The sequence below is a fragment of the Pseudophryne corroboree genome, chromosome 1 (assembly GCF_028390025.1).
Source record: "Pseudophryne corroboree isolate aPseCor3 chromosome 1, aPseCor3.hap2, whole genome shotgun sequence".
In the NCBI taxonomy this organism is placed as follows: domain Eukaryota; kingdom Metazoa; phylum Chordata; class Amphibia; order Anura; family Myobatrachidae; genus Pseudophryne; species Pseudophryne corroboree.
The window spans coordinates 95726002-95752356 of record NC_086444.1 but is presented as its reverse complement, the minus strand read 5'-3'; the positions used below and the strand labels follow the sequence as shown (position 1 = coordinate 95752356).

The window sequence follows — 26355 nt, the reverse complement described above, 5'->3', positions numbered from 1 at the left end:
CGGGTTCAACCTGTATTCTGTGTTTAGCTGCGCACATTATAATGCACCAGTTGAAATAATGGTTTCGTACCAATTGTCAACTATATTTCGTACAACTCCCAGATAATAATGCCAATATATTAAATGCTGTAGCCTTGGATACTTTTTTCAGCTAGAAAGCTGTCCAATCTGATTTTTAATGCATTTACAGAGTCCGCCATTATTACCTTCTCCGGCAGGGAGTTCCAAATCTTTATTGCCCTTACCGTGAAGAACCCCTTCCTACGTTTTGTACGGAATTTTCTCTCCTCTAACCTCAGTGAGTGTCCACGTGTCCTATACAGAGTTCTATTAATAAACAAATCCCCTGCTAACTCCTTGTAATGACCCTTTACATATTTGAAGATATTAATAATATCTCCTCTAAGACGCCTCTTTTCTAGAGTATACATATTTAACATAGTTAGCCTTTCCTCGTACTCCAGTGTCTCTAACCCTTTAATCAGTTTAGTAGCACGCCTTTGAACTCTTTCGAGTTCCGCAATATATTTTTTATAATATGGTGCCAAAAATTGAACACGATATTCCAGGTGCGGACGTACCAATGATTTGTACAGCGGCATGATTACATCCTTGTCCCTGGTCTCAATACCCCGTTTTATGCAAGCAAGGACTTTACTTGTCTTCTTCACTGCATTTTGACACTGTGTACTGTTATTGAGTGTATTATATATGAGGACCCCCAAATCTTTTTCCACTACTGATACCCCTATATTTTCCCCATTAAGTGAATATGATGCAAGTTTGTTTTTAATCCCAAAATGAATAGCTTTGCATTTTTCAATATTGAACCTCATTCCTCATTTAGACACCCAGAATTCAAGTTTAAATAAGTCATTCTGTAGAGACTCCACATCTATTTCCGAATTAATTACCTTACACAGTTTAGTATCATCTGCAAAGATTGATACTATGCTTTCCAGGCCTATTCCTGGGTCATTAATACATATATTGAACAGTAGCGGACCAAATATGGACCCTTGTGGTATACCGCTGACTACTAGTGCCCAGCTGGAGAACATCTCATTGACCACTACTCGTTGTACCCTGCTATCCAGCCAATTACCTATCCATGTACAAACAGTGTATCCTAGGCCAAATTCCCTTAATTTGATGATCAGTCTCTTGTGAGGCACTGTATTGAAGGCTTTTGCAAAATCTAAATAGACCACATCCACTGCTTTTCCCTGGTTAAGATTATTGCTCACTTCATCGTAGAAGCTAATTAAGTTAGTTTGACATGATCTGTCCCTCACAAACCCATGCTAACTCCTGCTAATAAACTTAGTATTCCGCAGATAATCCTCTATGCTATCCCTCAAAATTCCTTCCAATATTTTACCCACTATAGAGGTTAAACTAACTGGTCTATAGTTCCCAGGATGATTTCTAGAACCCTTTTTAAATAATGGCACTACCTCAGCTATACGCCAATCCATCGGTGCCATACCCGATTTAATGGAACTATAGAAAATCAAGTATAAGGGTCTTGCAAGCTGTGCCTTAAGCTCCATAATAACCCTCGGATGAAAACCATTTGGTCCCGGTGATTTATTAATCTTTATGTTGCTTAGTCTCTCCAGGACTATTTCCTCACGTAAACAAGCATCTAGCCAAGAATCATTACCTTCACTGTCGTTATGCACTACTAACACCGTCTGATCCTCCCTGGTGAAAAAAAGCTGTTCAGTATATCCGCTTTTATTTTGTCATCGTTTCCAAGGCTCACAGTTCATCTTTTAATGGGCCTATGTTCTAATTTTTTAACCCTTTAATGTTTATGTATTTATAAAACTCTTTGGGATTGGCTTTACTCTCTATCGTGATTTGTTTTTTGTTTACAATTGTAGCTGCCCTTATTACTTTTTTGCATCTTTTATTGCATTCTTTGTATTACTGGAATGACTCCTCCCCTCCATTAGTTTTAAATGCTTTAAAAGAACACCTCTTTTTAGCCATTGCTTCTTTGACATCCTTATTAATCCACATTGATTTGAGTCTATTACTCTTGCATTTACTGCCCAAGGGTATGAATTTGTGAATATTGCTATCAAGCAACCCTTTTAAAGCATCCCACATTTCCGATGTGTCTTTACTATGAAACAAAACTTCCCAGTCAATGTCGTTTAGCATTTTGAAGTTAGCTTTTCTAAAGTTGAATGTTTTTGTTGATTCCTTATAGCTATGTTTCTTGAAACTGATGCTGAATGTGATCATATAGTGATCACTGTTTCCCAAGGTCTCCCCAACTGTAATGTTTGATATAATGTCCACATTATTGGTAATAACTTGGTCCAGAACATTATTACCTCTGGTTGGGTCCTCGACTAATTGATCCTTTAATGTGTTTAGAATCCTGCTGCTCCTAATTTTTACACATGAATCGTTACTCCAGTTTATACCCGGATAGTTAAAAATCCCCTAAGACTAGGATGTCCCCCATTCCCGCAGCTTTCTAAATTTGCTGTGAGAGTAGTTCCTCATCACGTATGCTAATATCTGGTTGCTTGTAGCACGTGCCAATGACTAGTTTCTTTATTTCAGTGCCCCCACTAGTGATCTCAACCCATAGTGATTCCACATTATCACCAGTCCCCTCGTAAATAACATATATTAAGTTTGCTTTTAGAGATGGTTTTACATAGAGACATACCCCTCCTCCCCTTTTGGTAGCCCTGTCCCTCCTGAAAAGTGAATATCCCTCCAAATTAGTAACCCAGTCGTGAGAGTCGTCCCACCATGTTTCCGTAACACCTATAATATCATACTGATTTTTTGATACATGCCATTCCAATTCCCCCATTTTACCTGATAGGCTTCTTGCTTTCGCAAGCATACATTTTATGTTAATATTTCCTTTGCCCTTTTGCTTTAATGGTAACTTACCATTATTTACAATTGCCTTTCTAGAATTACTCTTACCGACTGTTATTCTTTTCTCTACCTTACCCCCCATCAGGGGTTAAGGTGCAATCAGTGAGATTGCTGGACTATTCAGGGAGTTAGGGAGATTGCTTCTATTTCAGGGAGTCTCCTGCAGAATGAGGGAGCGTAGGCAAGTATGTTTATACCAACAGAATAATGTACAAAAAGACAGCAAACTACATGTACAGTAGTTTAATTTGGACCACATGGCCTGCCTGGTAGTGGTATCACATCCTATAGCAACAATATACTATTCAACACTTAAGTCACGTAATCGGTCAGGCAGAGATGCACCTCTCTGCCGGTAACCTCAGGGTACCATGTGTAAAATGTGGCACTGGTGCTCCCGAACTGTGCCATGTGGAACGCAAAACTGGATATAAGCAGCTAGCTCCTCCTGTGGAATGCAACAACTTCTAATGCAGCTACCAGTTAGCAAGCAACATCAGTGCACATGTGCAGACCAGTAGGGACCATATGGTAGCACTGATCCCAAGTTTTGAATGACCAGCTAAACTACAGGAATAATTTATTAAACTCAATAAAACAGGAGTTAAAGGGAATGTCTCATATCAGCACATCCCTAGGCATACAATGCTAGCAAACTCAATGTGGTATTAGAATATTACTAGAGATGTGCACAGGACCATTTTTGCTGGATTTGCAATTGGCTCTGATTCGTCATCCGTCTTTGTATTTGGTTTTTGACAAACTGCCGTGACTGGTTTTGTTTTTTTGTTTAAAAAATTGACAAACAAAACTAAAATCACATAATTTGGGCCTTTTTTTTGTTCCATGGGGGTGATTCAGACCTGATCCTAGATGTGCTAAATTTAGCACATTTATGATCAGATCCGCTGACATGCGGGAGGACGCCCAGCACAGGGCTAGTATGCCCCACATGTTAGGTGCCCGCATGAGACCCGCAGCCATTTTTGTGATAGCATCGGCTGCGTGTGATGTCATGCAGCTGCCCCGACTACGCCCCCTGTTTCTCCTTTGCCGCCCTGTTTTGAAGTCTCGTCCCCGCAATGCTCCGTCTCCGTCTTTGAAATGGAGCGTTGCCTCCCCCCCCCACCCTTGCGACCATCTCTGCCTCATAGACAGGCAGAAGCAATCGCATTTTCTGTGGGGCGCCATAGAAAATGCAGGCGCATGCGCGGGATGGGCCCTGCGCAGGATCCCGCATCCTCTTAGCAATTTTTACCGTTGGATCGCTTATTGCGATTGCGATCCAACCTGAATCAGGTTCTATTTGTAAAATATAAAATATACATCACAATATTAGATGCCACTAAGTGAGCAAAACTGCCGGCAAATGGCAGTAATAAAATTTTCTCACTCATGTAATAGTTTTAAATAATAAGTGAAATCACATTTCCCTTAGGTCAGTCATGTAAAAGACAAGGGCCTCAAACCAGAAATAACCAGTCTTAGCCGGTCTGGTGGGTTGTGTGAGGTCATGCTGTGATGTCATAATGGAAACTGCCTATGTCAAGGCTATGCTGTTGCTGTCTCTTGCATATGCTTTCAGAGGCCAGGCACGGCATAGCACACTGGTAGAAGGTTAGTGACTGGACAAAGATAAGAGCAGCTTATTTTGAATCGTCGGCAGACGTTTAGCATGACTATTATAATATATGACTTACGACCTTGGGGATAGCATAGTATTGGATATAAACAAAATCTCACACCTACTGGGACAGTGCCATTACTTAACATCCACAAGCGGCTGCAAATGGGCCATTGGAGATATATGAAGGGTGCTTTACTCTCTCTCTCTCTCTCTCTCTGCCTGCCTAAATCCCAGTGTGCCAGTGTTGCACGCTGATCCATTTTTATTAATATGTAGAGATGTAAGAGAATTAAATTGTGCTTTAATCATTACTTTTGTTTTTATCCAATACTATATACAGATGTAGCCATGCTGATCATGGCTACATCTGAGGGAAACGTGCACCCTCGACGCAGCTATGCGCACCTGTGCCTAGCCATGTCGAGTTGCGGCATTTGCCGCCCCCATCCATGTGAATGAGGCACACACATGTCTTAGACGTCCAGACGTACGCGGTGTGGTCACAACTAACAAGGCGCAATCGCCTTAAGATGTAGCCACAACGAGAATGGCTACATTTGTACAGTTGTAATTCCTGTTAGCGTCAGAAATGAATGCTATGGTGGTTATGACTGTCCCCCTCCCCCCCTCACTCCCACTCAGGGTTGGACTGGCCTATAGGGGTACAGGGGAAACCACCGGTGGGCCCTACTGCCTGGGGGCCCACCTCCTCGTCTATGGATCAGGTCCCGTCTGTGCACTTGAATTGTACATTATACATATTATCTACAGTGCATTACAGTTATTAATCTGGTACATTATCATGCATGTACTAGCAGTATTTACTATATATATTTATCATGGGCCCTATACCATGTTAGACAAGCCTCTGTGGCAGCAGGCCACACCCCTAAGCATGGGCCTTTACCTCTGCATTCCGCCGGTGGGCTCTCCATGCCCCACTCATTTCTTGCTCTCTTTTTTCACTCTCTCACCATTGACGTATAGGTGCGTTTTTCTCCTGCCGGGTAAATAGGTCAAAATATCAGATTTGAGGTGACAGATGGGAAGACTGGGTTAGGCAAGGTTAGTTGGTGGGCGGGTGGTCTGGGCAAACCAGGGACGTGCAGTCAGGGAAGGCAGGGGAGGCAGTGCCTCCCCTGTTATTAATGATTAAAATAATATAAAGAAGATACTTATGACACATACTGTATTCTATGTCATAAGTATCTCCTTTATATTAATCTAATCATTATCCCTGTTTAAATGTGTTGGGGAGGCACCGATCGTGGTGCCTCCCAGTGTGAATGGGGAAGGGTGTGGGAGCGGGGGGGGGGGGGGGGGGCGGAGCCTAGCCATGGGCATTAAAAGTCCATTGGAAATACATGGGAAAGCGGCACCATTAGAGGTGCTGCTTTCATACAGGGATGTGCTTTCAACCCATGAAAGCACGCCCCTGTCAGTGAGGCCACAGTGATTGGCCAGAGGATCCGTCACTGGATCTGCTGCCACCACTGTATGGGTGCGCGGAGGTGCGGGCATCGGTGGCAGTGAGAGTATTAGTGGCACTGCCATTCTGCAGAGTTTGGCAGCGGAGCGGTACCAATTTCAAAAATGGCACCTCAGCGTAATTTTCGAAATTAAAGATGGCAACCACGAGCCAATCACGGCTCGCTGCGTCATCACCCCGTCCCCTCCGGCTGACTTATATAAGGGCTTCGGCGTCAGTCCGACGGCGGAAGAGCTCCTGAAGAAAGAAGACGCTGGAAGTCCTGGATGGGCGGCAGCCATGCAAACGAGCTTAAAGGCCGCCACCCCCAGGTGAAGACCCTGAATAATAAACTTTTTTTTAAAGACGGTGTGGTGTTTTTATTTTAATATTTTCTTTACAGGTGGACTACAGGTGCCAGCGGGCCCTTTATGTCCGGACATGCTGGCACTTGTGGTTCTCCAAGTGCTATGCAAAAAAGCTTAACAGCCACAGACCACCAGGTGAAGACGCTGGAAGCCCTGGGAAGGCGGCAGCCATGCAAAAGAGCTTAAAGGCCGCTGCCTCCCAGGTGAAGACGCCGGAGAAAGACGACGGAAGCCCTGGGGAGGCGGCGGCCCCCCCGGTGAAGACGGCGGAAGCCCTGGAGAGGCGGTGGCCATGCAAAAGTGCTTAAATGCCGTCGTCCCCAGGTGAAGACCCTGACTAATAAACTTTTTTTTAAAGACGGTGTGGTGTTTTTATTTTAATATTTTCTTTACAGGTGCCAGCGGGCCCTTTATGCCCGGACATGCTGGCAATTGTGGTTCTCCAAGTGCTATGCAAAAGAGCTTAACAGCCGCTGCCCACCAGGTGAAGAAGCTGGAAGCCCTGGGAAGGCGGCAGTCATGCAAAAGAGCTTAAAGGCCGCTGCCCCCAGGTGAAGACCTTGACTAATAAACTTTTTTCTTAAAGACGGTGTGGTGTTTTTAAAGAAGAAGACGAAGACAAAGAAGAAGAAGAAGAAGAAGAAGAAGAAGAAGAAGAAGTAGAACAAAAATAGGCTACATTTTGCTTAAAATAAAAATACACATTTATTTTTTAAATATATTTTGCTTGAAGTTGTCTTAATAAATACATTCTCTCAAAAGGTGAAGAAATGACACATATTTAGGGAGACAAATATATTAGGAGAGTTTAGAACCATGCATTGTTTATTCTACACAAGAGAGTACCATGTGAGGCAGCCATTTTGGGTCCACTACATAGATTACACTATGCAATAAGTAAAACATGGCAGTAAGGCATACAAAGGTAAAATGAAAAGCAACTAACAGGACACCTAGTTTGCAGCTTACACAGTAAGGAAAATGGTCTTACTCTATAATTGCTTTTAGATATCTTTCTCCTTTATAACTATTTTAAAGTGAGCTGAGGGGAAAATAACAATACAGGGTCCAGTTACATTATAAAATAACAAAAAAAATTCTCTGACCAAAAAATAAAAAATAAAAATATATAATAATTCTCCAACACTCCGAAGATGGTAAGCTCATACTGTGAATTGCATAAAATATTTCTATGAACCCCACTTAATCACTGTTACACACTGGTTCTCACTGAGCGGAGGTTGAGATGAGAGGGGTGTAATTCGGCAGGATCACTGGAAGTGAACTTTGTGGTCAGCGGTGAGGTTACTTTTGGTCACCCGCTGACCACAAAGTTCCCACCATTGGTTACAATGGAGCGCATAGGCGCTACATTGTAACACTGCCGTGTGCCGCCTGTCAGACAGTACAGGAGCACACAGCCGATCAGGAGGGTGCCACAACGTGGCGCTCCCTGATTGGCTGAGGAAACCCTCTTAGACATAAGTCAGAGGGGGTTTCTGGCATTCGGGGAAAGGGGTCCCATGTGAAAACATGGGGCCCCTTTCAGTTCGTGGTCGGGTGTCCATTTTTTTATTTTTAAAAGTACGTGGATTACAAATGGATTACCCGAGGAGCCCTCTACACTGGATTTGGTGAGTAGAATTTTTTCAACAGGTACACCATGGATTCTACATGGAGAAGAGGACCGACCCTCGTGTGAACATAAGGTAACTATGTGTATATTGTGGTGTGTATGTATGCATTAAAGTTATACTTTCAAGGTGTGTGTGTGTGTAATGTCTTTATTGGGGTATTTTTTTAGTAGTAGTACTACATGTACCAGCGGGCCCGGTTTTCCGCCGCATGCTGGTACTTGTGGTTCTCCAAGAACCAGCTTGCTGGGACTTGTAGTACTGCTACTAAAAACAATATTCATAACTTTCAACAAAGGCTATCAGCCCCCCATCCGCAGCCCATTGGATGGGGGGGACAGCCTCGGGCTTCACCCCTGGCCCTTGGGTGGCTGGAGGGGGGGGACCCCTTGATTGAAGGGGTTCCCACTCCTCCAGGGTACCCCGGCCAGGGGTGACTAGTTGGGTATTTAATGCCACGGCCGCAGGGCGCTGTATAAAAGTGACCCCCGGCTGTGGCATTATCTGTCCAGCTAGTGGAGCCCGGTGCTGGTTTCAAAAATACGGGGGACCCCTACGCTTTTTGTCCCCCGTATTTTTGGAACCAGGCGCAGAGCCCGGTGCTGGTTGTTTAAATATGGGGGAACCCCTGTCAATTTTTTACCCATTTTTTTGCAACCAGGACCGGCTCAAAGAGCCCGAGGCTGGTTTGGCTTAGGAGGGGGGACCCCACGCAATTTTTAAAAAAAGTTTAAACATTTTTTTTTTTTACAAAGTGCACAATGAAGCCCAGCACGGATCTCTCAGATCCGGCCGAGATTCATTGTATTAAAGTCGGCAGTGTTTTACAAGTCACTCACGTAAAACACTGCCTAAAAAAACGAATGACATCGACATCGGAAAAACCGAAAATGCAGAATACGGCAGCTTAGTAAATTAGTCGTAATCAATTCAAAAAGTTGCATATTTACACTTTCGATGTCATTCGTGATTGAACTTTGACCTCAAAGGGAAAATACGATTCTTAGTAAATTTACCCCACTGTATGCAGTAGAACCATAGCAAACAGGCAGCTACATGCTTTCACCTGTGTGTTGTGCGATGGGACAGAAGAGCTCATGTGTGCTTTGTTGCTATGGTGCTGCAGCTGAAATTGATCTGACATTTGTTGAGAACAAATAAAACCATTATAGTATGCTGTACTTGTAGCTGTGTGTGCCCCGTGGATAGGTTACGTTAGTGTATAGTAGTGATGTGCACCGGAAATTTTTCGGGTTTTGTGTTTTGGTTTTGGATTCGGTTCCGCGGCCGTGTTTTGGATTCGGGCGCGTTTTGGCAAAACCTCCCTGAAATTTTTTTGTCGGGTTCAGGTGTGTTTTGGATTCGGGTGTTTTTTTACAAAAACCCTCAAAAACAGCTTAAATCATAGAATTTGGGGGTCATTTTGATCCCATAGTATTATTAACCTCAATACCCATAATTTACACTCATTTCCAGTCTATTCTGAACACCTCACACCTCACAATATTATTTCTAGTCCTAAAATTTGCACCGAGGTTGCTGGATGACTAAGCTAAGCGACCCAAGTGGCCGACACAAACACCTGGCCCATCTAGGAGTGGCACTGCAGTGTCAGGCAGGATGGCACGTCAAAAAAATAGTCCCCAAACAGCACATGATGCAAAGAAAAAAAGAGGCGCAATGAGGTAGCTGTGTGACTAAGCTAAGCGACCCAAGTGGCCGACACAAACACCTGGCCCACCTAGGAGTGGCACTGCAGTGTCAGACAGGATGGCACTTCAAAAAATAGTCCCCAAACAGCACATGATGCAAAGAAAAAAAGAGGTGCACCAAGGTCGCTGGATGGCTAAGCTAAGCGACCTAAGTGGCCGACACAAACACCTGGCCCATCTAGGAGTGGCACTGCAGTGTCAGACAGGATGGCACTTCAAAAAATAGTCCCCAAACAGCACATGATGCAAAGAAAAAAAAGAGGTGCACCAAGGTCGCTGGATGGCTAAGCTAAGCGACACAAGTGGCCGACACAAACACCTGGCCCATCTAGGAGTGGCACCGCAGTGTCAGGCAGGATGGCACTTCAAAAAAATTGTCCCCAAACAGCACATGATGCAAAGAAAAAAAGAGGCGCAATGAGATAGCTGTGTGACTAAGCTAAGCCACCCAAGTGGCCGACAACAAACACCTGGCCCATCTAGGAGTGGCACTGCAGTGTCAGACAGGATGGCACTTCAATAAAATAGTCCCCAAACAGCACATGATGCAAAGAAAAAAAAGAGGTGCACCAAGGTCGCTGGATGGCTAAGCTAAGCGACACAAGTGGCCGACACAAACACCTGGCCCATCTAGGAGTGGCACTGCAGTGTCAGACAGGATGGCTGATTTAAAAAATAGTCCCCAAACAGCACATGATGCAAAGAAAAAAAGAGGTGCACCAAGGTCGCTGGATGGCTAAGCTAAGCGACACAAGTGGGCGACACAAACACCTGGCCCATCTAGGAGTGGCACTGCAGTGTCAGGCAGGATGGCACTTCAAAAAAATAGTCCGCAAACAGCACATGATGCAAAGAAAAATGAAAGAAAAACGAGGTGCAAGATGGAATTGTTCTTGGGCCCTCCCACCCACCCTTATGTTGTATAAACAGGACATGCACATTTAACAAACCCATCATTTCAGCCACAGGGTCTGCCACACGACTGTGACTGAAATGACTGGTTGGTTTGGGCCCCCACCAAAAAAGAAGCAATCAATCTCTCCTTGCACAAACTGGCTATACAGAGGCAAGATGTCCACCTCCTCCTCATCCTCCGATTCCTCACCCCTTTCACTGTGTACATCCCCCTCCTCACAGATTATTAATTCGTCCCCACTGGAATCCACCATCTCAGGTCCCTGTGTACTTTCTGGAGGCAATTGCTGGTGAATGTCTCCACGGAGGAATTGATTATAATTCATTTTGATGAACATCATCTTCTCCACATTTTCTGGAAGTAACCTCGTACGCCGATTGCTGACAAGGTGAGCGGCTGCAATAAACACTATTTCGGAGTACACACTGGAGGGGGGGCAACTTAGGTAAAATAAAGCCAGTTTCTGCAAGGGCCTCCAAATTGCCTCTTTTTCCTGCCAGTATACGTACGGACTGTCTGACGTGCCTCCTTGGATTAGGTCACTCATATAATCCTCCACCATTCTTTCAATGGTGACAGAATCATACGCAGTGACAGGAGACGACATGTCAGTAATCGTTGGCAGGTCCTTCAGTCCGGACCACATGTCAGCACTCACTACAGACTGCCCTGCATCACCGCCAGCGGGTGGGCACGGAATTCTTAGCCTTTTCCTCGCACCCCCAGTTGCGGGAGAACGTGAAGAAGGAGCTGTTGACGGGTCACGTTCCGCTTGACTTGACAATTTTCTCACCAGCAGGTCTTTGAACCTCTGCAGACTTGTGTCTGCCAGAAAGAGAGATAAAACGTAGGTTTTAAATCTAGGATCGAGCATGGTGGCCAAAATGTAGTGCTCTGATTTCAACAGATTGACCACCCGTGAATCCTGGTTAAGCGAATGAAGGGCTCCATCCACAAGTCCCACATGCCTAGCGGAATCGCTCTGTTTTAGCTCCTCCTTCAATGTCTCCAGCTTCTTCTGCAAAAGCCTGATGAGGGGAATGACCTGACTCAGGCTGGCAGTGTCTGAACTGACTTCACGTGTGGCAAGTTCAAAGGGTTGCAGAACCTTGCACAACGTTGAAATCATTCTCCACTGCGCTTGAGTCAGGTGCATTCCCCCTCCTTTGCCTATATCGTAGGCAGATGTATAGGCTTGAATGGCCTTTTGCTGCTCCTCCATCCTCTGAAGCATATAGAGGGTTGAATTCCACCTCGTTACCACCTCTTGCTTCAGATGATGGCAGGGCAGGTTTAGGACTGTTTTCTGGTGCTCCAGTCTTCGGCACGCGGTGGCTGAATGCCGAAAGTGGCCCGCAATTCTTCGGGCCACCGACAGCATCTCTTGCATGCCCCTGTCGTTTTTAAATAATTCTGCACCACCAAATTCAATGTATGTGCAAAACATGGGACGTGCTGGAATCTGCCCAGATGTAATGCACGCACAATATTTGTGGCGTTGTCCGATGTCACAAATCCCCAGGAGAGTCCAATTGGGGTAAGCCATTCTGCGATGATGTTCCTCAGTTTCCGTAAGAGGTTGTCAGCTGTGTGCCTCTTATGGAAAGCGGTGATACAAAGCGTAGCCTGCCTAGGAGCGAGTTGGCGTTTGCGAGATGCTGCTACTGGTGCCGCCGCTGCTGTTCTTGCTGCGGGAGGCAATACATCTACCCAGTGGGCTGTCACAGTCATATAGTCCTGAGTCTGCCCTGCTCCACTTGTCCACATGTCCGTGGTTAAGTGGACATTGGGTACAACTGCATTTTTTAGGACACTGGTGACTCTTTTTCTGAGGTCTGTGTACATTTTCGGTATCGCCTGCCTAGAGAAATGGAACCTAGATGGTATTTGGTACCGGGGACACAGTACCTCAATCAAGTCTCTAGTTCCCTGTGAATTAACAGTGGATACCGGAAACACTTTTCTCACCATCCAGGCTGCCAAGGCCTGAGTTATCCGCTTTGCAGCAGGATGACTGCTGTGATATTTCATCTTCCTCGCAAAGGACTGTTGGACAGTCAATTGCTTATTGGAAGTAGTACAAATGGTCTTCCGACTTCCCCTCTGGGATGACGATTGACTCCCAGCAGCAACAACAGCAGCGCCAGCAGCAGTAGGCGTTACACTCAAGGATGCATCAGAGGAATCCCAGGCAGGAGAGGACTCGTCAGACTTGACAGTGACATGGCCTGCAGGACTATTGGCTTTCCTGTGTAAGGAGGAAATTGACACTGAGGGAGTTGGTGGTGTGGTTTGCAGGAGCTTGGTTACAAGAGGAAGGGATTTAGTGGTCAGTGGACTGCTTCCGCTGTCATCCAAAGTTTTTGAACTTGTCACTGACTTCTGATGGATGCGGTCCAGGTGACGTATAAGGGAGGATGTTCCTAGGTGGTTAATGTCCTTACCCCTACTTATTACAGCTTGACAAAGGCAACACACGGCTTGACACCAGTTGTCCGCATTTCTGTTGAAATAATTCCACACCGAAGAGGTAATTTTTTATTGTATTTTGACCAGGCATGTCAATGGCCATATTCGTCCCACGGACAACAGGTGTCTCCCCGGGTGCCTGACTTAAACAAACCACCTCACCATCAGAATCCTCCTTGTCAATTTCCTCCCCAGCGCCAGCAACACCCATATCCTCATCCTGGTGTACTTCAACAGTGACATCTTCAATTTGACTATCAGGAACTGGACTGCGGGTGCTCCTTCCAGCACTTGCAGGGGGCGTGCAAATGGTGGAAGGCGCAACCTCTTCCCGTCCAATGTTGGGAAGGTCAGGCATCGCAACCGACACAATTGGACTCTCCTTGGGGATTTGTGATTTAGAAGAACGCACAGTTCTTTGCTGTGCTTTTGCCATCTTAACTCTTTTAAGTTTTCTAGCAGGAGGATGAGTGCTTCCATCCTCAGGTGAAGCTGAACCACTAGCCTTGAACATAGGCCAGGGCCTCAGCCGTTTCTTGCCACTCCGTGTCGTAAATGGCACATTGGCAAGTTTACGCTTCTCCTCAGACGACTTTGATTTAGATTTTTGGGTCATTTTACTGAGCTTAATTTTTTTGGATTTTACATGCTCTCTACTATGACATTGTGCATCGGCCTTGGCAGACGACGTTGATGGCATTTCATCGTCTCGGCCATGACTAGTGGCAGCAGCTTCAGCATGAGGTGGAAGTGGATCTTGATCTTTCCCTATTTTACCCTCCACATTTTTGTTCTCCATTTTTTAATGTGTGGAATTATATGCCAGTATCAATAGCAATGGCCTACTACTATATATACTGCGCACAACTTAAATGCACCACAGGTATGGATGGATAGTATACTTGACGACACAGAGGTAGTTAGAGCAGTGGCCTTCTGTACCGTACTGCTATATATTATATACTGGTGGTCAGCAAACTGTGCAAAACTGTAATGCACCACAGGTATGGATGGATAGTATACTTGACGACACAGAGGTAGGTAGAGCAGTGGCCTTCTGTACCGTACTGCTATATATTATATACTGGTGGTCAGCAAACTGTGCAAAACTGAAATGCACCACAGGTATGTATGGATAGTATACCTGACGACACAGAGGTAGGTAGAGCAGTGGCCTTCTGTACCGTACTGCTATATATTATATACTGGTGGTCAGCAAACTGTGCAAAACTGAAATGCACCACAGGTATGGATGGATAGTATACTTGATGACACAGAGGTAGGTAGAGCAGTGGCCTACTGTACCGTACTGCTCTATATTATATACTGGTGGTCAGCAAAATTATGCACTGTACTCCTACTATATACTACAATGCAGCACAGATATGGAGAGTTTTTCAGGCAGAGAACGTATAATACTGGTGGTCACTGGTCACTGGTCAGCAAAACTCTGCACTGTACTCCTCCTATATAATACTGCTGGTCCCCAGTCCCCACAATAAAGCAGTGTGAGCACAGATATATGCAGCACACTGAGCACAGATATGGAGCGTTTTTCAGGCAGAGAACGTATAATACTGGTGGTCGCTGGTCACTGGTCAGCAAAACTCTGCACTGTACTCCTCCTATATAATACTGCTGGTCCCCAGTCCCCACAATAAAGCAGTGTGAGCACAGATATATGCAGCACACTGAGCACAGATATGGAGCGTTTTTCAGGCAGAGAACGTATAATACTGGTGGTCACTGGTCAGCAAAACTCTGCACTGTACTCCTCCTATATAATACTGCTGGTCCCCAGTCCCCACAATAAAGCAGTGTGAGCACAGATATATGCAGCACACTGAGCACAGATATGGAGCATTTTTCAGGCAGAGAATGTATAATACTGGTGGTCATTGGTCAGCAAAACTCTGCACTGTACTCCTCCTATATAATACTGCTGGTCCCCAGTCCCCACAATAAAGCAGTGTGAGCACAGATATTTGCAGCACACTGAGCACAGATATGGAGCGTTTTTCAGGCAGAGAACGTATAATACTGGTAGTCACTGGTCACTGGTCAGCAAAACTCTGCACTGTACTCCTCCTATATAATACTGCTGGTCCCCAGTCCCCACAATAAATCAGTGTGAGCACAGATATATGCAGCACACTGAGCACACATATGGAGCGTTTTTCAGGCAGAGAACGTATAATACTGGTGGTCACTGGTCAGCAAAACTCTGCACTGTACTCCTCCTATATAATACTGCTGGTCCCCAGTCCCCACAATAAAGCAGTGTGAGCACAGATATATGCAGCACACTGAGCACAGATATGGAGCGTTTTTCAGGCAGAGAACGTATAATACTGGTGGTCACTGGTCACTGGTCAGCAAAACTCTGCACTGTACTCCTCCTATATAATACTGCTGGTCCCCAGTCCCCACAATAGCAGTGAGCACAGATATTTGCAGCCCCCTGAACAAAACTGAGAGGACGCCAGCCACGTCCTCTCACTATCATTTCCAATGCACGAGTGAAAAATGGCAGCGACGCGCGGCTCCGTATATAGAATACGAATCTCGCGAGAATCCGACAGCGGGTTAACCGAGCAAGGCGGGAAGATTCGAATCTGCCTCGGAACCGTGTAAAATGGGTGAAGTTCGGGGGGGGTTCGGATTCCGAGAAACCGAACCCGCTCATCACTAATATATAGTTATACTGGTGGTCAGCAAACTGTGCAAAACTGAAATGCACCACAGGTATGGATGGATAGTATACTTGACGACACAGACGTAGGTAGAGCAGTAGACTACTGTACCGTACTGCTATATATATACTGTAGTTATACTGGTGGTCAGCAAACTGTGCAAAACTGAAGTGCACCACAGGTATGGATGGATAGTATACTTGACGACACAGAGGTAGGTAGAGCAGTGGACTACTGTACCGTACTGCTATATATATAGTTATACTGGTGGTCAGCAAAATTCTGCACTGTCCTCCTACTAGTATATATATATATACTACAATGCAGCACAGATATGGAGCGTTTTTCAGGCAGAGAACGTATAATACTGGTGGTCACTGGTCACTGGTCAGCAAAACTCTGCACTGTCCTCCTACTATATAATACTGCTGGTCCCCAGTCCCCACAATAAAGCAATTAGCACACTGAGCACAGATATTTGCAGCACACTGAGCACAGTCAGATATGGAGCGTTTTTCAGGCAGAGAACGTAGATATTTGCACTTGCAGCACACTGAGCACAGATATTTGGAGCACACTGAGCACAGATATTTGGAGCACACTGAGCACAGATATTTGCAGCACAATTTGTAGCCCACTGAACATAGAAACTGAGAGGACGCCAGCCACGTCCTCTCACGATCATCTCCAATGCACGAGTGAAAAATGGCGGCGACGCGCGGCTCCTTATATAGAATACGAATCTCGCGAGAATCCGACCGCGGGATGATGACGTTCGGGCGTGCTCGGGTTAACCGAGCAAGGCGGGAGGATCCGAGTTGCTCCGACCCGTGCAAAAAAAGGTGAAGGTCGGGCGGGTTCGGATCCTGAGGATCCGAACCCCTCTCATCACTAGTGTATAGTACTGTAAGCCTAACTAAACTTACATACTGTATATAGCAATTGCTTTGCAAATATCTCCATGTAAATGTACAGTTTTTGTAGTATTAATAGTTAAATTGTTATAACTAGTTTCTGAAACAGGAAGAAATCAGTAAATAATTACAGAAAATGTATTAAAATAATTAAAATTAGTAATCTGAAGACTTGTCCAGGGTATATAAGCTATTATAAATCTTGTGTCAACTTGAGGTGAGTGCTGATACATTCTTTTTTTCCATATAAACCAATTCACTGCAGGTACAGTAAATATTCATGATTGAATAAACTTAGACCAGCCATCAAGCAACATACAAATGTGCAAGCGTGAATATTGTACATTGGCCCTCATTCCGAGTTGTTCGCTCGCAAGCTGCTTTTAGCAGCTTTGCACAGGCTAAGCCGCCGCCTACTGGGAGTGAATCTTAGCTTAGCAAAATTGCAAACGAAAGATTCTCTAAATTGCGAATAGAAATTTCTTTGCAGTTTCTGAGTAGCTCGATACTTACTCTGCCACTGCGATTAGTTCAGTCAGTTTCGTTCCTGGTTTGACGTCACAAACACTCCCAGCGTTCGCCCAGACACTCCCCCGTTTCTCCAGCCACTCCCGCGTTTTTCCCAGAAACGGTAGCGTTTTTTCACACACACCCATAAAACGGCCAGTTTCCGCCCAGAAACACCCACTTCCTGTCAATCACACTACGATCACCAGAAAGAAGAAAAAACCTCGTAATGCCGTGAGTAAAATACTAAACTTCTTAGCAAATTTACTTGGCGCAGTCACAGTGCGAACATTGCGCATGCGCAATTAGCGGAAAATCGCTGCGATGCGAAGAAAATTACCGAGCGAACAACTCGGAATGAGGGCCATTATGTCATAGGCACAAGGGGTTGGGTCCAGAATGCCGGTGGTTGAGATGCCGGCGGTCAGAATTCCGACCGCGGCATCCCGTTTGTGAGAAGTATACTTACCTCTCCCCAATGCCCCCCTAACCCTAACACTTCCTTACCACAGCCTAAACCTAACCCTCCCCCAACCCACAGCCTTGCCTCTCCAGCGGCCTGGCAATGTCTCGATCGGGATCCCAGGTGTTAGGATGCCAGCGCCGGGATTGTGATCCCTGTCAGGATTCCGATGCCAGCATTCCGATCAATATCGGGATTACGGCATCAGTATATTGATTTGACTGCCGGGATACCAACCGTCAGGATCCTGACCGGATCCCAGCACAAGAATACTGTAGATGGATTACACATTCATTTAGACACCAATTTTGTTTTAGCATTTTTTTAGAGTCATAATATCGTTGAGCAAAGGCGTATACATGATTATCAGTGGGTGCACCTAGGGGGGATTCCAGTTGCCCGGAAACCACCCTGTAGCACTCGTATCCTCAGTTGGCACATTGATCTACTTTGTGATTGTTGATCCCTCCCCTGGGAGCATCATCCATACACTTTGTAGTCATTATTGTCCACACTAAAAGAATGCTTTGTGACAATGCATGGCTTTGTTATTGGTGCTAATGATAGCACTCACATGCATACAGTATATACAGTGCTCACACAAATATACATGCAACAAAAAAGAGGTAACCCCCCCCTTTGGCTGTGGAGGCCATTGTACTGTAGCTTACTAGATTGGGACTCCCAGTATGGAAATTATGATGATATAATATGTAGACACTGCTACTACTAGTACTGCAAGCTGTCTATGGGGGGATCCGGACTGAAAGTCGACAGTAACTAGGTCGACAATGTCTAGGTCGACCACTATTGGTCGACAGTAACTAGGTCGACAGGGTGTCTAGGTCAACAGGGTCTTTAGGTCGACATGTTCTAGGTCGACAGGTCAAAAGGTCGACATGAGTTTTTCACAATTTTTTTATTTTTTTGAACCTTTTCATATTTAACGATCCACGTGGACTACGATTGGAACGGTAATCTGTGGTGAGCGAAGCGGTAGCGGAGCGAAGGCACCATGCCCGAAGCATGGCGAGCAAAGCGAGCCATGCGAGGGGACGCGGTGCACTAATTGGGGTTCCCGGTCACTCTACGAAGAAAACGACACCAAAATAACATGAAAAACTCATGTCGACCTTTTGTCCTGTCGACCTAGACCATGTCGACCTAAAGACCCTGTCGACCTAGATGCTGTCGACCAATGGTGGTCGACCTAGACATTGTCGACCTAGTTACTGTCGACTTTCAATACCACACCCGTCTATGGGATGGGAATGGGATGTAGTTCCTCAAAAGTGTTTGCAAAAACAGCATATATCAGCACATATCCTGGGCTGTTCAAATCTGTGACCCAACTACATTTGCAGGGGCAGCATACTGTATGTGTCAAGTCATAATCATTATTATTTATTATTTATTTATTAACAGTTTCTTATATAGCACAGCATATTCCGTTGTGCTTTACAATTGGAAACAACAATGATAAAACAAAACTGGGTAATAACTAGTGATGAGCGGGTTCGGTTCCTCGGAATCCGAACCCGCCCGAACTTCACCTTTTTTTACACGGGTCCGAGCGACTCGGATCCTCCCGCCTTGCTCGGTTAACCCGAGCGCGCCCGAACGTCATCATCCCGCTGTCGGATTCTCGCGAGGCTCGGATTCTATCGCGAGACTCGGATTCTATATAAGGAGCCGCGCGTCGCCGCCATTTTCACACGTGCATTGAGATTGATAGGGAGAGGACGTGGCTGGCGTCCTCTCCGTTTAGAATAGATAGAGAGTGAGACACTTGATTTACTGGAGCATTAGGAGGAGTACTCAGAGAGTGCAGAGTTTTGCTGATAGTTATACTAGTGACTGACCACCAGTGCAGTTTTATTTATTTTTATTATTTAATATAATCCGTTCTCTGCCTGAAAAAACCCGATACACAGTCACATACCATATCTCTGCTCAGCCTCAGTGTGCTGCATCATCTATGTATATCTGACTGTGCAGAGAGCTCACTGCTCACACAGCTTAATTGTGGGGGAGACTGGGGAGCAGTTATAGCAGGAGTACATATTTAACAGTGCACACTTTTGCTGCCAGAGTGCCACTGCCAGTGTGACTGACCAGTGACCACTGACCACCAGTATATTGTGATTGTCTGCCTGAAAAAGTTAAACACCCGTCGTGTGGTGTTTTTATTCTATAAACGCATTCTGCTGACAGTGTCCAGCAGGTCCGTCATTATATAATATATACCTGTCCTGCAGTAGTGATATATATATATATTTTTTATATCATTATCATCCAGTCTATACTAGCAGCAGACGCAGTACGGTAGTCCACGGCTGTAGCTACCTCTGTGTCGGCAGTCGCTCGTCCATCCATAATTGTATACCTACCTGTGGTGGTTTTTTTTTTCTATCTTCTTCATACTAGTAGTTTACTTTAGGAGTCTGCAGTGCTGACAGTGTCCAGCAGGTCCGTCATTATATAATATATACCTGTCCTGCAGTAGTGATATATATATATATATTTTTTATATCATTATCATCCAGTCTATACTAGCAGCAGACGCAGTACGGTAGTCCACGGCTGTAGCTACCTCTGTGTCGGCAGTCGCTCGTCCATCCATAATTGTATACCTACCTGTGGTGTTTTTTTTCTTTCTATCTTCTTCATACTAGTAGTTTACTTTAGGAGTCTGCAGTGCTGACAGTGTCCAGCAGGTCCGTCATTATATAATATATACCTGTCCTGCAGTAGTGATATATATATATTTTTTATATCATTATCATCCAGTCTATACTAGCAGCAGACGCAGTACGGTAGTCCACGGCTGTAGCTACCTCTGTGTCAGCAGTCGCTCGTCCATCCATAATTGTATACCTACCTGTGGTGTTTTTTTTTTCTATCTTCTTCATACTAGTAGTTTACTTTAGGAGTCTGCAGTGCTGACAGTGTCCAGCAGGTCCGTCATTATATAATATATACCTGTCCTGCAGTAGTGATATATATATATTTTTTATATCATTATCATCCAGTCTATACTAGCAGCAGACGCAGTACGGTAGTCCACGGCTGTAGCTACCTCTGTGTCGGCAGTCGCTCGTCCATCCATAATTGTATACCTACCTGTGGTGTTTTTTTTTTTCTATCTTCTTCATACTAGTAGTTTACTTTAGGAGTCTGCAGTGCTGACAGTGTCCAGCAGGTCCGTCATTATATAATATATACCTGTCCTGCAGTAGTGATATATATATATTTTTTATATCATTATCATCCAGTCTATACTAGCAGCAGACGCAGTACGGTAGTCCACGGCTGTAGCTACCTCTGTGTCGGCAGTCGCTCGTCCATCCATAATTGTATACCTACCTGTGGTGTTTTTTTTTTCTATCTTCTTCATACTAGTAGTTTACTTTAGGAGTCTGCAGTGCTGACAGTGTCCAGCAGGTCCGTCATTATATAATATATACCTGTCCTGCAGTAGTGATATATATATATTTTTTATATCATTATCACCCAGTCTATACTAGCAGCAGACGCAGTACGGTAGTCCACGGCTGTAGCTACCTCTGTGTCGGCAGTCGCTCGTCCATCCATAATTGTATACCTACCTGTGGTGTTTTTTTTTTTTCTATCTTCTTCATACTAGTAGTTTACTTTAGGAGTCTGCAGTGCTGACAGTGTCCAGCAGGTCCGTCATTATATAATATATACCTGTCCTGCAGTAGTGATATATATATATTTTTTATATCATTATCATCCAGTCTATACTAGCAGCAGACGCAGTACGGTAGTCCACGGCTGTAGCTACCTCTGTGTCGGCAGTCGCTCGTCCATCCATAATTGTATACCTACCTGTGGTGTTTTTTTTTTTTCTATCTTCTTCATACTAGTAGTTTACTTTAGGAGTCTGCAGTGCTGACAGTGTCCAGCAGGTCCGTCATTATATAATATATACCTGTCCTGCAGTAGTGATATATATATATTTTTTATATCATTATCATCCAGTCTATTCTAGCAGCAGACGCAGTACGGTAGTCCACGGCTGTAGCTACCTCTGTGTCGGCAGTCGCTCGTCATCCATAAGTATACTAGTATCCATCCATCTCCATTGTTTACCTGAGGTGCCTTTTAGTTGTGCTTATTAAAATATGGAGAACAAAAATGTTGAGGTTCCAAAAATAGGGAAAGATCAAGATCGACTTCCACCTCGTGCTGAAGCTGCTGCCACTAGTCATGGCCGATGCCCAATGTCATAGTACAGAGCATGTAAAATCCAAAACACCAAATATCAGTAAAAAAAGGACTCAAAAATCTAAAATAAAATTGTCGGAGGAGAAGCGTAAACTTGCCAATATGCCATTTACCACACGGAGTGGCAAGGAACGGCTGAGGCCCTGGTCTATGTTCATGGCTAGTGGTTCAGCTTCATATGAGGATGGAAGCACTCAGCCTCTCGCTAGAAAAATGAAAAGACTCAAGCTGGCAAAAGCACAGCAAAGAACTGTGCGTTCTTCGAAATCACAAATCCACAAGGAGAGTCCAATTGTGTCGTTTGCGATGCCTGACCTTCCCAACACTGGACGTGAAGAGCATGCGCCTTCCACCATTTGCACGCCCCCTGCAAGTGCTGGAAGGAGCACCCGCAGTCCAGTTCCTGATAGTCAGATTGAAGATGTCAGTGTTGAAGTACACCAGGATGAGGAGGATATGGGTGTTGCTGGCGCTGGGGAGGAAATTGACCAGGAGGATTCTGATGGTGAGGTGGTTTGTTTAAGTCAGGCACCCGGGGAGACACCTGTTGTCCGTGGGAGGAATATGGCCATTGACATGCCTGGTGAAAATACCAAAAAAATCAGCTCTTCGGTGTGGAAGTATTTCAACAGAAATGCGGACAACATTTGTCAAGCCGTGTGTTGCCTTTGTCAAGCTGTAATAAGTAGGGGTAAGGACGTTAACCACCTAGGAACATCCTCCCTTATACGTCACCTGCAGCGCATTCATCATAAGTCAGTGACTTGTTCAAAAACTTTGGGCGACAGCGGAAGCAGTCCACTGACCAGTAAATCCCTTCCTCTTGTAACCAAGCTCACGCAAACCACCCCACCAACTCCCTCAGTGTCAATTTCCTCCTTCCCCAGGAATGCCAATAGTCCTGCAGGCCATGTCACTGGCAATTCTGACGAGTCCTCTTCTGCCTGGGATTCCTCCGATGCATCCTTGCGTGTAACGCCTACTGCTGCTGGCGCTGCTGTTGTTGCTGCTGGGAGTCGATGGTCATCCCAGAGGGGAAGTCGTAAGACCACTTTTACTACTTCCACCAAGCAATTGACTGTCCAACAGTCCTTTGCGAGGAAGATGAAATATCACAGCAGTCATCCTGCTGCAAAGCAGATAACTGAGGCCTTGGCATCCTGGGCGGTGAGAAACGTGGTTCCGGTATCCATCATTACTGCAGAGCCAACTAGAGACTTGTTGGAGGTACTGTGTCCCCGGTACCAAATACCATCTAGGTTCCATTTCTCTAGGCAGGCGATACTGAAAATGTACACAGACCTCAGAAAAAGACTCACCAGTGTCCTAAAAAATGCAGTTGTACCCAATGTCCACTTAACCACGGACATGTGGACAAGTGGAGCAGGGCAGGCTCAGGACTATATGACTGTGACAGCCCACTGGGTAGATGTATGGACTCCCGCCGCAAGAACAGCAGCGGCGGCACCAGTAGCAGCATCTCGCAAACGCCAACTCTTTCCTAGGCAGGCTACGCTTTGTATCACCGCTTTCCAGAATACGCACACAGCTGAAAACCTCTTACGGCAACTGAGGAAGATCATCGCGGAATGGCTTACCCCAATTGGACTCTCCTGTGGATTTGTGGCATCGGACAACGCCAGCAATATTGTGTGTGCATTAAATATGGGCAAATTCCAGCACGTCCCATGTTTTGCACATACCTTGAATTTGGTGGTGCAGAATTATTTAAAAAACGACAGGGGCGTGCAAGAGATGCTGTCGGTGGCCAGAAGAATTGCGGGACACTTTCGGCGTACAGGCACCACGTACAGAAGACTGGAGCACCACCAAAAACGCCTGAACCTGCCCTGCCATCATCTGAAGCAAGAAGTGGTAACGAGGTGGAATTCAAGTTCAACCCTCTATATGCTTCAGAGGTTGGTGGAGCAGCAAAAGGCCATTCAAGCCTATACAACTGAGCACGATATAGGAGGTGGAATGCACCTGTCTCAAGCGCAGTGGAGAATGATTTCAACGTTGTGCAAGGTTCTGCAACCTTTTGAACTTGCCACACGTGAAGTCAGTTCAGACACTGCCAGCCTGAGTCAGGTCATTCCCCTCATCAGGCTTTTGCAGAAGAAGCTGGAGACATTGAAGGAGGAGCTAACACAGAGCGATTCCGCTAGGCATGTGGGACTTGTGGATGGAGCCCTTAATTCGCTTAACAAGGATTCACGGGTGGTCAATCTGTTGAAATCAGAGCACTACATTTTGGCCACCGTGCTCGATCCTAGATTTAAAACCTACCTTGGATCTCTCTTTCCGGCAGACACAAGTCTGCTGGGGTTCAAAGAACTGCTGGTGAGAAAATTGTCAAGTCAAGCGGAACGCGACCTGTCAACATCTCCTCCTTCACATTCTCCCGCAACTGGGGGTGCGAGGAAAAGGCTCAGAATTCCGAGCCCACCCGCTGGCGGTGATGCAGGGCAGTCTGTAGTGAGTGCTGACATGTGGTCCGGACTGAAGGACCTGACAACGATTACTGACATGTCGTCTACTGTCACTGCATATGATTCTCTCCCCATTGAAAGAATGGTGGAGGATTATATGAGTGACCGCATCCAAGTAGGCACGTCAGACAGTCCGTACTTATACTGGCAGGAAAAAGAGGCAATTTGGAGGCCCTTGCACAAACTGGCATTATTCTACCTAAGTTGCCCTCCCACAAGTGTGTACTCCGAAAGAGTGTTTAGTGCCGCCGCTCACCTTGTCAGCAATCGGCGTACGAGGTTACATCCAGAAAATGTGGAGAAGATGATGTTCATTAAAATGAATTATAATCAATTCCTCCGTGGAGACATTCACCAGCAGCAATTGCCTCCACAAAGTACACAGGGAGCTGAGATGGTGGATTCCAGTGGGGACGAATTGATAATCTGTGAGGAGGGGGATGTACACGGTGATATATCGGAGGATGATGATAAGGTGGACATCTTGCCTCTGTAGAGCCAGTTTGTGCAAGGAGAGATTAATTGCTTCTTTTTTGGTGGGGGTCCAAACCAACCCGTCATTTCAGTCACAGTCGTGTGGCAGACCCTGTCACTGAAATGATGGGTTGGTTAAAGTGTGCATGTCCTGTTTATACAACATAAGGGTGGGTGGGAGGGCCCAAGGACAATTCCATCTTGCACCTCTTTTTTCTTTCATTTTTCTTTGCGTCATGTGCTGTTTGGGGAGTAGTTTTTGGAAGGGCCATCCTGCGTGACACTGCAGTGCCACTCCTAGATGGGCCAGGTGTTTGTGTCGGCCACTTGGGTCGCTTATCTTAGTCACACAGCTACCTCATTGCGCCTCTTTTTTTCTTTGCGTCATGTGCTGTTTGGGGGGTGTTTTTTGGAAGGGCCATCCTGCGTGACACTGCAGTGCCACTCCTAGATGGGCCAGGTGTTTGTGTCGGCCACTTGGGTCGCTTATCTTAGTCACACAGCTACCTCATTGCGCCTCTTTTTTTCTTTGCGTCATGTGCTGTTTGGGGGGGGGGTTTGGAAGGGCCATCCTGCGTGACACTGCAGTGCCACTCCTAGATGGGCCAGGTGTTTGTGTCGGCCACTTGGGTCGCTGAGCTTAGTCATCCAGCGACCTCGGTGCAAATTTTAGGACTAAAAATAATATTGTGAGGTGTGAGGTGTTCAGAATAGACTGAAAATGAGTGGAAATTATGGTTATTGAGGTTAATAATACTTTGGGATCAAAATGACACCCAAATTCTATGATTTAAGCTGTTTTTTAGGGTTTTTTGAAAAAAACACCCAAATCCAAAACACACCCGAATCCGACAAAAAAAATTCGGTGAGGTTTTGCCAAAACGCGTTCGAACCCAAAACACGGCCGCGGAACCGAACCCAAAACCAAAACACAAAACCCGAAAAATTTCCGGTGTTCATCACTAGTAATAACAAAGAGTCGTAGAGGTAGGAAGGCCCTGCCCGCAAGCTTACAATCTATAGGGAAATAGGTATTGATACAGAAGGATAGGTGCCATCTGTTGCATAATTGGCCACCGGATTGCAAAGGTTCTTGGTGGGCTGTATGATATGGTCACACAGTGATGTTGGCCTGTGATCAGGAGGATGGGAAGGTGAAGAAAGAGAAAATATGTGAGGATATGTGTGGATAGTACAGAGGGGATGTAACTGGATAGTAAAGCTTATGAAGGTTGAGTGATTGGTTCTGGAATGTGATAAGCTAGACTGAAGAGGTGAATTTTCAGGGAAGGTTTGGAGGCTAGGGCAGAGTCTTATTGTGCATGGTAGGGCTTTCAACAAAGGAGGTGCTGCCCAAAGAAAGTTCTGCAATCGTAATGGGAGCAAATAGTGATAAGAATAATAAGAATAAGAATAATTTATTGTCACTACAACATGAAACATGTATAGCGAAA

The 26355-nt window shown here is 45.4% G+C and overlaps 2 long non-coding RNA genes across 2 annotated transcripts in view; one reads left to right on the top strand and one right to left on the bottom strand.

Moving 5' to 3' along the window:
- LOC134953428 (uncharacterized) overlaps nucleotides 1–26355 on the bottom strand; it is a 406230-nt gene that overhangs the window by 228067 nt on the left and 151808 nt on the right. The window lies entirely within an intron of this gene.
- On the top strand, nucleotides 4500–6736 carry LOC134952321 (uncharacterized). The gene is made up of 2 exons (XR_010185257.1): nucleotides 4500–4530; nucleotides 6412–6736. It is a non-coding gene; the product is annotated as an uncharacterized LOC134952321 (long non-coding RNA).